Source organism: Hyaena hyaena, unplaced genomic scaffold (assembly GCF_003009895.1).
Source record: "Hyaena hyaena isolate Hyena2069 unplaced genomic scaffold, ASM300989v1 scaffold_954, whole genome shotgun sequence".
NCBI classification, from domain to species: Eukaryota; Metazoa; Chordata; class Mammalia; order Carnivora; family Hyaenidae; genus Hyaena; species Hyaena hyaena.
Window position 1 is genome coordinate 185,691 of NW_024081592.1, and position 11,286 is coordinate 196,976.

The 11,286-nt window shown below is 44.4% G+C and overlaps 1 pseudogene; it reads right to left on the minus strand.

The window, feature by feature from the left end:
• Nucleotides 1-1,620: 1,620 nt before the first annotated feature.
• Nucleotides 1,621-3,232, minus strand: LOC120223150 (annotated as a pseudogene).
• Between the last annotated feature and the right edge of the window lie 8,054 nt (nt 3,233-11,286).

Sequence of the window (11,286 nt, forward strand, 5' to 3'; positions counted from 1 at the left end):
GGTCCCCATGAGGGTGTGAAATGATTCCCAAGAGGTAGTCTGGGCCTGAGCGTTCAGGACAATTGTCCGTCACACCTGGGATCTTAAACTCAGTCCCTTGGAGACCTGGAAGCCAAAGGGTTTCTCCTAAAACCTCTCCTCCTGGGGCATCTGGGTGGCTTGGTTGGTTAAGTGTCCCACTCTTAAATTTGGCTCAGGTCATACTCTCACGGTTCATGGGTTCAAGGCCCACATCAGGCTCCATGCTCACAGTGCAGAATCTGCTTAGGATTCTCTCTCCCCTCTCTCTCTGTCTCTCCGCAGCTCTCGTTCTCTCACTCTCTCAAAATAAATAAGCTTAAAGAAGAAAAACCTCTCCTCTTGACAAGCCAACACTCAAAGATCCTGCAGCGTGGTGAAGGGGGGAAGGAAGGGGAAAGTGGGTAGGGAAGGGGAAGCATGCGGGAGCCCCCAGTGGCCCTGGGCTGCGGGTCTCCTAGTCAGAAGTGGGTACAAATCCAGACAAGAGTCCTGGAAGAAACAACTCTGGAGTGGGAGCACTGCCCACCCCTGCACCCATCTCCTCTCCTCTCCCGTTTCCGAAGAGCATCCAGCTGCTTCTGTGGGACGAGGAAGAATGGGGTACGTAGCACCAAGTGGGAATCGCATGGTGGAAAAGGGCTTGGCCTGCACGTGACCCTTGTAAACATGTCTTTGAGCTCTCGTCATGGCTGAGTTCCATATGTTAGTGGGCATGGGGATAATTAAAACTTCCTAGATTCTGGACACCGGATCTGCTCTGTCTGTCCCATTCTAAAGGGGCCCAAGTCCAGCTAGGGAGGAAGCTAGAGCCGAGGTGTGTTATTTGCCTGACAGGTGTGTGTTGCCAGATGCTGCCTCACAGCAGCCATTCCCTCCAGGACTCTACCTCCCAGTCTGCTGGCTAAACCGCCTTTTAATTTTTTTCATGGTTTTTTTTTAAAGTTTATTTATTTTGAGAGTGGGGGGAGAGACAGAGAGAGAGAATCCCAGGCAGGCTCCATGCTGCCAGCACAGAGCCCGACACGGGGCTCGAACTCATGAACCGTGAGATCATGACTTGAGCTGAAATCAAGAGTGAGTCGCTGAAGCGACTGAGCCCCCCAGGCGCCCCAAACTGCCTTTTAGTAGCAACAGTGCTAAAGCTTCCTTCACAGGTGTAGGTTTTCGTGAAAACCAAACAAAGTCTGGGGAATAAAAGAAGTTTTGATTTAAATTCTCTGCAGGCTGCGATGAGATTTTCGACACACTCCTGACCAGTGCCTTTGATGTCCAAGTACAGGGATGCTGTGCTGATTATGGGGCCTGATTTCTATTCTGAGAAAAACATGTTAATTCCTTCTTTCTGTTTCCTCCAGTACTTTTCCGTGCCTGCACCAATTACTGGAGGCCAGCTTGCCACTGCTGTCACACAGAAGAACTTGCCAAGTTGGGATCACCATAAAGCATTCGCAAGTTTTCTGAGAATAATACCTTGTTATTATTTATCTAAATGTTTTTTATGGTTGTCATGGAGGCAACGTTGTTAGCAAAGGTGGCGGCAATTCGATTGTTAAAATAGGGGTTGACCGAAGGAACAGGAGAAATGTGGCACAGACGGTGCTACCGGAGGGCCAGGGAGGTGACAAGAAGGCAGCTGAGGAAATGGTGCGACTGAATAGGGGTGTTGGCATGGGTGGTGATAGTGAGGGCCTGTGGGGGAGATGGTCCTGGCAATGACGGTGGCAGTGGGAAGGGAATCCATTGTCTTAACGAACATGGTGGTAGCTGTGGTGGAGATTGCACACCAGGAAAGATGTGTGACATTGACCGTGAGAGCCGGATGCTGATGATGGAGCTAGTTTGTTGGTGCAAGTGATGGTCATGAATACAGAGATGGTAGTAAGCATAGCTGTGCAGAGATACATAAATGGTGATATAGAAATGTATGTGGAATATACACACATCTATAAGCCTGTGAGTGCGTGCACACACACACGCACACACACACACACACACACACAATGTTGCTTCTCAGATAATTTTTTTCACCAAACTGTTTTAAGATGTGTCCTCTCAGGGGTGCCTGGGTGGCTCAGTCGATTGAGCATCCAACTCTTGATTTTGGCTCAGGTCATGATCTCATGGTTCATGAGTTCAAGACCTACATCTGACTCTATCCTGCTGACAATGCAGAGCCTACTTGGGATTCTATCTCCTTCTCTCTCTCTCTCTCTCTCTCTGCCCCTCCCTATTTTTTCTCTCTCTCAAAGTAAAAAAGCTTAAAAAAATTGTCTTCTCAGCCAAACTAAAACCAGAGCAAAGAGCAGCTTCTCTTTCCTCAGAAAGACATTTCCCTGCATTAAGTCATAAAAAAGCAAAACAAACCACATGACAAAGCCACCAAACCCTGCATGTGTCATTGGCTGGAAGAGTTAACAAGCTAGTGGCTGTCAGGTACCATCTGTAGTGATGGGCTTCCAGCCTGAGCCATATTCTCCTCAAAGATCTCCCAGAAAGAGCAGTAGGGAGAGAGAAGGAGAGCCCAAAGTTACACTTAGGTTCAGTGATTGACTGCAAATACCTGCAGACTCAACAAAGAGTTGTACTTCATTTTTCTTTTTCTTTTATCTTTTTTTTTTCTGGTTGTCAAATGATCTTTTACTGAAATATTTTCCTTTACTAGGTGGACATCCCACTACCCCACTACCGATGTCGCCTCTGATGTCGCGAGAGTAGTGGCCATCAACATTGCAGCCCACAGACTGGGCGGTCCCCAGGATCTCTTTAATGTTTCCAGAGAGTGCTCTGGCTAAAGATCAGTGCAGCATCTGTTGGGTGATGTTGACAATCTCATCAAAAGTGATCTTTCCACTGTGCTTAATGTTTTTCTGCTTCTTTCTGTCTCTCGGCAGTAATGTGAGGGCTTTGATAATCAGGGCAGAGGCAGAAGGTACCACTTGAATCTAAGCCTGTCTGTGCTGAATGGCCAGTTTCACTGTAATCCTCAGACCATTCCAATTTCTGCTTGCCTTGGAAATGTCATCACCAGCCTTTTTGGAGACAGAACCAGTGAGCCGATCTTCAGGGCCAGGACAGACAAGGCACCTGCTTCACCACCGGTGAACATCAGTAGACAACTGATTTCATTGGGGTTGAACTCAGGAGGCATGGTGGAAGCACTTGGTGTCAGATGAATCCAGATTCTGGACAACCAAAGACAGTTGCACCTTCCCCTCCTCCAAGCCAAAAGTCAAAAGTGTACTCTTGACGAGTGAAAGGATACAAAGCAAAATTGGGAGAAAGAGAAAGTTCAAAGGGAAAAATCAGATGGCAATCACATGCAAGCCTCCAAGAATCCCTTCCCGGCAGAGGGTCATACAAGACATGCTTAATTTCTCCAAAGTAGAAGACATGTGACAACACATGTGAAGTTCTGTCTTCCAAAGATGCTCCCTGGAAATTTAGTCACCAAAGTTGGTCATACAGGCATCCTCTGCCTGGCACATAGCCGAATTCCAGACTCCCAGAAAGAAAGCCGGTGTTCAGCATAAACCAAGTTCCTGTCCAAACCAGTTAGGCACAATGAGCCATTCTTCTCATTTATGGAAAGTTTTCTATCGATGTAGGAAACTGTTTACTAGCTATGTTCTGACACACCAACCAAGAGTCAACATGGCAAGAGAGAAGCTGGTGGCCATGGCTGAGAACCGGCATCAGACACAGACTTGTCTCAAAAACCTCACAAGCGCTTTGCAAGCAAAAGTACAGTCACAGCAACACTGCCCTTGACCTCGCTGGGTTCCTGGATAAGTACACAGCCCTGGGGATCTGCTTGCACTGATTAAGAAGAGTCCAGCTTCGTTGCAAGCAGACGTGTTGCTTATGGCGGTGGGTCTCAAATGGTGCATCCTCTACCGGAAACCAACTGAATCACCTAAAAGTTGCATCTCATAAAATAATTATGTGCAGGTCCAGTCTGGTTTTGTCATCGAACCACATCTGAATTGCAGAATTCAGTGTGGTAAAAGAGGAATTTTACATCAAAATCAGGTTTTACTCCTTATTTGTTAGGTGAGTTTAGATAAATCACTCAGGGAAGGTCTTGGAATATTGCTTGGTTTATTTCGGGGGTTGGCGTTCAAGATCAGAAAATTGGGGCAATCAGAACCTTCAGGTCTTGCCATACCTTATCTTTAGTCCAGACAAGGACCCTCTCTGGGATCACTTTATATTTTTCCCTCAGCTCTTACTTACTTCTCCTCTCACTCCAGCTCTCCCCACCAGCAGCTCCACACAGAAATGTGTCCAGAAGGTGTCTGTAGTAAATCCATGCACCTAAATGTTTTCATCTGTAAAATGGATATAATAGTACCTGTCTTGCTGACCTCATTTTGTTTTTGAAAAAGAAAAGCAACAACAACAAAAAAGATGCCTTAAAAACACCCATCAGAAGCACCATGTAGGTATCAGCTATATTGTTCATTGTGATTGCTTTTCAGCCCAAAATTGCTTCTAACCAATTTGTTTTGAGTTTCTGTGCTATCTCTTCCATCCCTCCTGAAACAAACAGTGGACCAGGAGGGTGGGGTCTATTGTGGGTTAAACTATACCACTCAGAAAAGACAGACTCAAGTCTCAGCCCCTGGTACTTGTGAATGTGACCTTATTTGGAAATGAATAGGATATTCCCAGATGTAAAAAAGATAAGAGGAGATCATACTGGATTGGGATGTGCCCTATTCTAATGATGGAGGTCGCTCTAATAGAGGGAATATGGACAAAGAGAAGACACGCAGGGTTAAAGTCATGTGACAATGGAGGAAGAGATCGAAGTGATTTATCTACAAGCCAATGATCACCAACAACCACCAGAAGAGAGGAAGAGGAAGGAAGGATCCTCCCCCAGAGCCTTTGGAGAGAATGTAGCCTTCCCAAAAAGCCAAAATCATAAGTTTAGATGTCTAACCTCCAAACTGTGAAAGAATACACGCCTGTTGTCTTAAGCACCCGGTCTGTGCTCATATGTTTCAGCAGCCTGGGAAACTCACACTTCATTTCTAGCCCCATTACCATATCATGTAGTAGTTTTGGCCAAGATGCTTCAATAGGCATTTGTATGCTATGCCCCGGCGGTCGGTTAGAGTACACATTAGCCTTGAACCTGTGGGTTGTGGAAATAGCAAGACCTGACATACCTCAGGAAAAGCCAAGTGAGCAGTCCTAAGAATGGGCTCTCTGGTGCCCGTGAATGTGGCTATAGTGTTATACTCCTGGGTTTAGGAGTGAGAAAACCAAGGTGGCAGGTGATAAAATGCCTCAGCTCTGGTTACACAGTAAGTTAGTGGTAGAGCCCAGGGGAGAGCTCAGACCTTTGGCCTCTCAGGTCCAGGCCCTCTCCCTCTCCCTCACGTGCAAGACACCCTTCTCTGTTTGACCCATGACATTAGGAGGAAGCAAAGAATAAGGAAGGCAAAACAACCTGTTAGGTTTTGGAGCAAAGGAGACTGCTGCAAGGTGCGTGATGTACAGGACCTTTTTAGTGGCAATAAATCATCTCCTTCTGTGTCAGCATCAGAAATGAAGGGCGGGAGGTTTCCTTAGTGGTCAGATTGGTTGGTTCACTATGGTTTAAGACCAGACACTGCTCTGCCATTAATTTGAACATGAACTCAGTTTGGAGGGATTGATGACCAAGCGGTACAAAGAGCGATTTGAGTTATAGCTTGGCCTGGTCATGTTCAAGAGGCTAGGGCAGAATGTTTCATTTTCCAGACTGCTGACTTTCTTTTAACTCTCCTTCCCTAAAAACATAAATAAAGGTGAGACATTGAAAAACAATCCTGGGTTTCCTGGTGGTTGAATCCTACTCATAATTTAAAGAATAAAAAAAAAAAAAAAAAAAACAGAACAATCAGAGAAGATAACCTGAGAAGGTCTGGCTTGTATCAGAGATGGACCTCTGGATCACATGATGAGGCCCCCAACTCACCAAAGTATTCTGGAAGCCACTTCCATGGCCTGGAAGCGTTTCCTACCTTATAAATACGACAGCAGCAGATTCCGCGATCTAGCTGAAGTGTTCTGGTGTCACCCTGTCTCTGAGTATATATCCTGACTCCATAGCCTACCAGCTCTGTAACCTTGAGCCAACACTCAGCCTCTCTGTGTCTCAGGTCCCCATCTGTAAAACAGGAATAATAATAAAGTCGATTCCATAAGGTTTATTTGGGAATTAAAGAAATTAGCATTTGTGATGTGCTTTCAACAGTACCAGGCACAGTACAAGTACCATATGTGTCTGTTTGATGTAACCAGGGTGTAGCCCAAGATGCTAGATGATGATTCTTTCTGCTTCCACATTCAGAATTGGCTTCTGATTAGACACATGGAGAAGAAAGGGAGGTGATGAGGCACTGAGAATCTTGAGAAGGCTGAGGTCTTGAGAAGGCTGAACTTGACCAGAAGACCACTGCATCTGAGTTGGAAGGCTTGTGATCTGGTCCTTGCTGTGCTGAGGATACACGAGCATGGTTTCAAGCACATCTCCACATCTAATAAAATAGGAAATATGGGGTGGACTGTCTTCAATGCTGCTTCTTTTTTTAATTGATTTTTAAAGTGGGAACCAGCAACCAAACTACAGGTACGCAGTACAAGAACTAATTTTCCAGGGATAGGAGGGGGACAGGGTGTGGTTTTGAGGCCTAATGCATGCCATTCACCCACTTTCCCCAAAGTTCCATGCTGAGAGCACACACTTACAAATATAATCAAATGGAAAAACGTGTATTCTGAAAACATTACTACTGGACACACAAAGGTCTGGAACTTTAACAAGGTCTTGGTGAAAGCTAGACTGGAGAAAGAAATGTAGGCCTGTGACTGAAGAGGAACTTCCTACTCCCCATCCATAATCCAAATATGGGTGCCCTCAAGCTGGTATGTGCCTTCAGGAGAGAGAGATGAGGAGGACAGGGTCCTCAGAGCCAAACAGGTAGACGTAGCTGACTCATCCTCTTGACTTCAGGACTAAGGACATAGTGTATGGGAAGCACTTAACACAATGCCTGGAACATAATAAGTGACAATAAATTATAGTCATTATCATTATCTTCCCAAACTGACTCTCAGAAACCTCAAAAATGTATCCGGTTCTGCTCTCTTTTCCATTCAGAAGACTTACTGGTAACACCCTTTACTGTATTTAAGTACCCTCTAGAGATCTCAAACTACAAATCTAATATTTTATTTCCTTTACAATCAAGCCAGTATTCCTCTGTTTCAAAAGAGATGTCTACCACTTTAATTGAAGGCCTTCTTTTTATTCATGGATGAAACAGGGACAAAAAGATTCTCAGGGTCCTGCATGTAAATCTTCATGTTCTTGAAGGAAGGGACTATGAGCCTTGTAGGTCAGCTCTTACTTAGAGACAAAGACCCAAATGTCTATGGAAAAAATGGGCTGATTTCTTGTCATAGAAGTTTTTGGTTATATAATCAGAGGTTAAAATTACCCTAGAATTCTTGGCGAGCATTCTACCTTGGTGACGCCAACGCCAAATAAGAAGTAAAAAAGGAAAATGTTTGAACGTGGCAGAAAGATGCCCCTATCAGCTCATTCTATATTTGTGGAGACCTGGAAATAATTCAAGTGCCCAGTAATAATATATCAATGTAGACACGCATTCATTAACAGTCAGGTCAGCTGCAGAAGGGTCACTGTCTAAATCTTGTCCATTGTTGCCAGCCCATTTATTTATTCATTCAGCCTTTCCATCACCCAAGTACATTTCAAAGCTTATTATGTGAGAGACACTATGCTTGACCTTGGGAATATAATGGTAAACAAGACATTATGATCCCTTCCCTCACAGATCTTCATTCCTAACAAAGTAGCTAGGGAACTAATTAAATAAGGAATTATAAGGAAGTATGACAAAGGCTTTAATCTGGTAAACCATGACAAATGGACAGATCTGAGATTTGAACCTTGGTAATTTGGCTTCAGAGCACATGGTTTCATTTTTATGCTGTTGGTCACTTACTGTGGTTAGACTGCAAGGGAGAAAGAGAGCTGGGATTCATCCTTGGGCAACTTGACTTCCACAATCTTCATGAATAATCACTGTGCTCAATGTTGCACAATATTGATCAATATCGCTTAGTCTTAGGTGACTGTGAAATAGCACGTGCAGATGTGTAGTCAGCACATCTGGTACTTGGGAAAGAGATAGCTGGAGACATGGACTTGCGAGTCAGCAGCAAGGAGGAGCTCACCAGCAAAGGAGAAAAGGGCCTCCTTTCTGAAAAGCAGAACATGAGCACAGGATTATGTAACTGAGGCAAAATGGAACAGGAGAGCAAAAAAGACAAAGACAAAGTTGAGGACAAAGATGGAGAAGGAGGAGATGAATCAAGAAGAGGGTGTGATAGGAAGAAAACCAAGATGTCAAAAAACCATGAGAGGATGATCATCAACATCAAATGTTGATAAAAGATTGAGACTTAGTACCTGCAGGAGTCACTGCTAACCTTGGAAAGGGAACTGGTGGAGAAGTAGCAAAAGGTAAATCCAGCTCAGCGTGACTTGAGTAGTGATAAAGGGATGAGGCAGGGACACAGGAAACAAAGTTCTTTCACGGGGTCTGGCTGCCTGATTTCCTCACACCCAGTGTGATACCAAATCCCACAGACACTGCAGGACAGAAGAGAAACAAGACAGAGGAGAAATTGGGAGGAGGGAGTGATGGGAAGGAGGTTTGCTTATTAACTTTTTTAAAAGGGAGAGACTTTAACATGTTTAAATACTAATGACAGAGATTTTTTAAACAGGGAGGGGGGAATTGATAAATGTAAGAGAATGTATGATTTTCTGATGGTGAAGTCCCAAGGAATTTGGGAGGCAGAGTACTGGGAAGACAAGAATGACCACAAAAGGGAGAGTCATTTTGTCCACCGCTAGAGAAGGGAACAGAGAAAGGAAGAGGGCTGAGAGTGGCCAAAACTTTCTGAGGTGCAACCACTTTAGAAAGCCATTTGGGAAAGGGTGCCTGGGTGACTCAGTCAGTTAAGCATCTGACTCTTAGTTTCAGCTCATGTCGTGATCTCACAATTAGTGGTTTTGAGCCCAATATCGGGGTCTCCACTGGCAGTGCAGAGCCTGCTTGGATTCTCTCTTTCTCTCTCAAAATAAATAGATTAACTTAAAAAAAAAAAAAGAAAGAAAGAAAGAAAGAAAGCTACTTGGGAATTCCAATGAAGGGATACATGCCTGGACAGCTGTGGACAGGTGTAGGTATCCCCAAATTTCTCTTGTTGAGACCTAATCCTCAGGGTGGTGGCATTTGGAGCTGGGGCCTCTGGGGAATGGTCAGGTGATGGGGGATGGAGCCCCCATGAACAAGTAAGTGCCCTTGCCAGCGAGACCCCAGCGAGACCTCTCCCTTCTCCCTGGGAGGACATCATGGCATGTTAGCGATCTGCAACATGTAAGAGGGACCCCCAGAAGGGGCCCTGACTTCCAGTTTCCAGAACTGTGAGATATACAGGGGTTTTTTATTGTTGTTGCTTATAAGTTCCCCAACCATGATACTTTGTTATAGCAGCCTGAATAAAGACATTTATCTTCCACCAGACAGTTCCTCTCCTGGGGATACACTCGGGAGAAACGAATGAACACGATCCACAAAAGACCTATTCAAGAATGTCCACAGCCACATTTTTCAGAACAGCCCAAACCTGAAAATAACCTAAATGTCGGCCAGCATAATGGGTAAATAAACTCTGGCATATCCATATAAAAGAATACTACACAGCAATTAAAACAGATGAACCGGGGCACCTGGGTGGCTCAGTCGGTTGAGCATCCGACTTTGGCTCAGGTCATGATCTCCCCATTCATTCTCCTGTGTTGGGCCCTGTGCTGACAGCTCAGAGTCTGGAGCCTGCTTGGGATTCTGTGTCTCTCTCTTTCTCTGCCCCTCTCCTGCTCACACTCTGTCCCTCTCTCTTTCTTAAAAATAAATAAACATTAATAAATAAATAAATAAATAAATAAATAAATAAATAAATAAACCGGATGAACTTTGTTCCAGGCTAGCAATAGGGATAAATCTTACAAAGATTACACTTGAGCGAAAGAAACAAGGCACAGAAGATTGTATACGGTGTGATTCCACTCACATGAAGTTCACAAACTCATCTGTGTGATAGAAAGCAGAATGGCAGGTGTCTGGAGGAGTCCAGGGACCAGGCCGAAGAAGGGGAGGGGGTGGTGGCACAGGAAAATTGACTTTGAAGGGGAACAAATGAACTTCCTGTAGTGAAGAAAACATTCTTTATCTTGATGGGGTGATGGTTTCCCTGGATACATACCTTTGTCAGAATTAAGCAGATTGGACTCTTAACATTTTGTTCCGGGTACCATATGCAAACCATATCTCCATAAAGAATAATTAGCATGCAATATAATTGGGCAGAAATTAACTACTACAAAGGAATTATCTGAATTAGTTAATCGAGTCACAATAACTACTATTATGGCCCTCTTTTACAGGTGAAGAAACCGTGCACAGAGAAGCCCAAGTCCCTCCAATGCCACCCTTCAGGGAAGGGACACACAGACCCTGAGAATTGGGCAAGTTCAGGGGCAAGAAGTTAAAGATTTTCTCTGATATCCACTCAGGTCTCCTCTTGGTGAAGACAAGGCCATTGGTGAATGTGAAGGGGAAGAAGGGGAAAGTCAAAGGTTTGAGATGGATGGAGAAAGTTGGAGTTTCTTTAATTAAAAAAAGAGGAGGAAGAACTGCTAGAAGAAACACAGTAGGAGTGGGTTGAGTAACATTTAATTTCAGTTTCTCTTTCAACTTGTAAAATAATGTGCTTCTCGTAAGGATTTTATAAAACCCAAATGCATGAAAGTGCTTCACCAACTCGAAAGCACTATAGACTCATGTGTTTTATTTTCACTTCTAAAAGGAAAAATGAGTCTCCACGAGCCAAGGAATAAATCATTTCCTTTCAGAATTCATTTTATTTTATTTTATTTTTAATGCTTATTTACTTTGGAGAGAGACAGAGTGTGAGCAGGGGAGGGGCAGACACAGAATCCGAAGCAGGCTCCAGGCTCTGAGCCGTCCACACGGAGCCCGAAGCAGGGCTCGAATTCACAAACCTTGAGATCATGACCTGAGCCAAACTCAGATGCCCAACCGATTGAGCCATCCAAGGCGCCCCTCAAAATTAATATTAAAGCACATTTTCCAGTGTGATCCCACAGAGATCTTA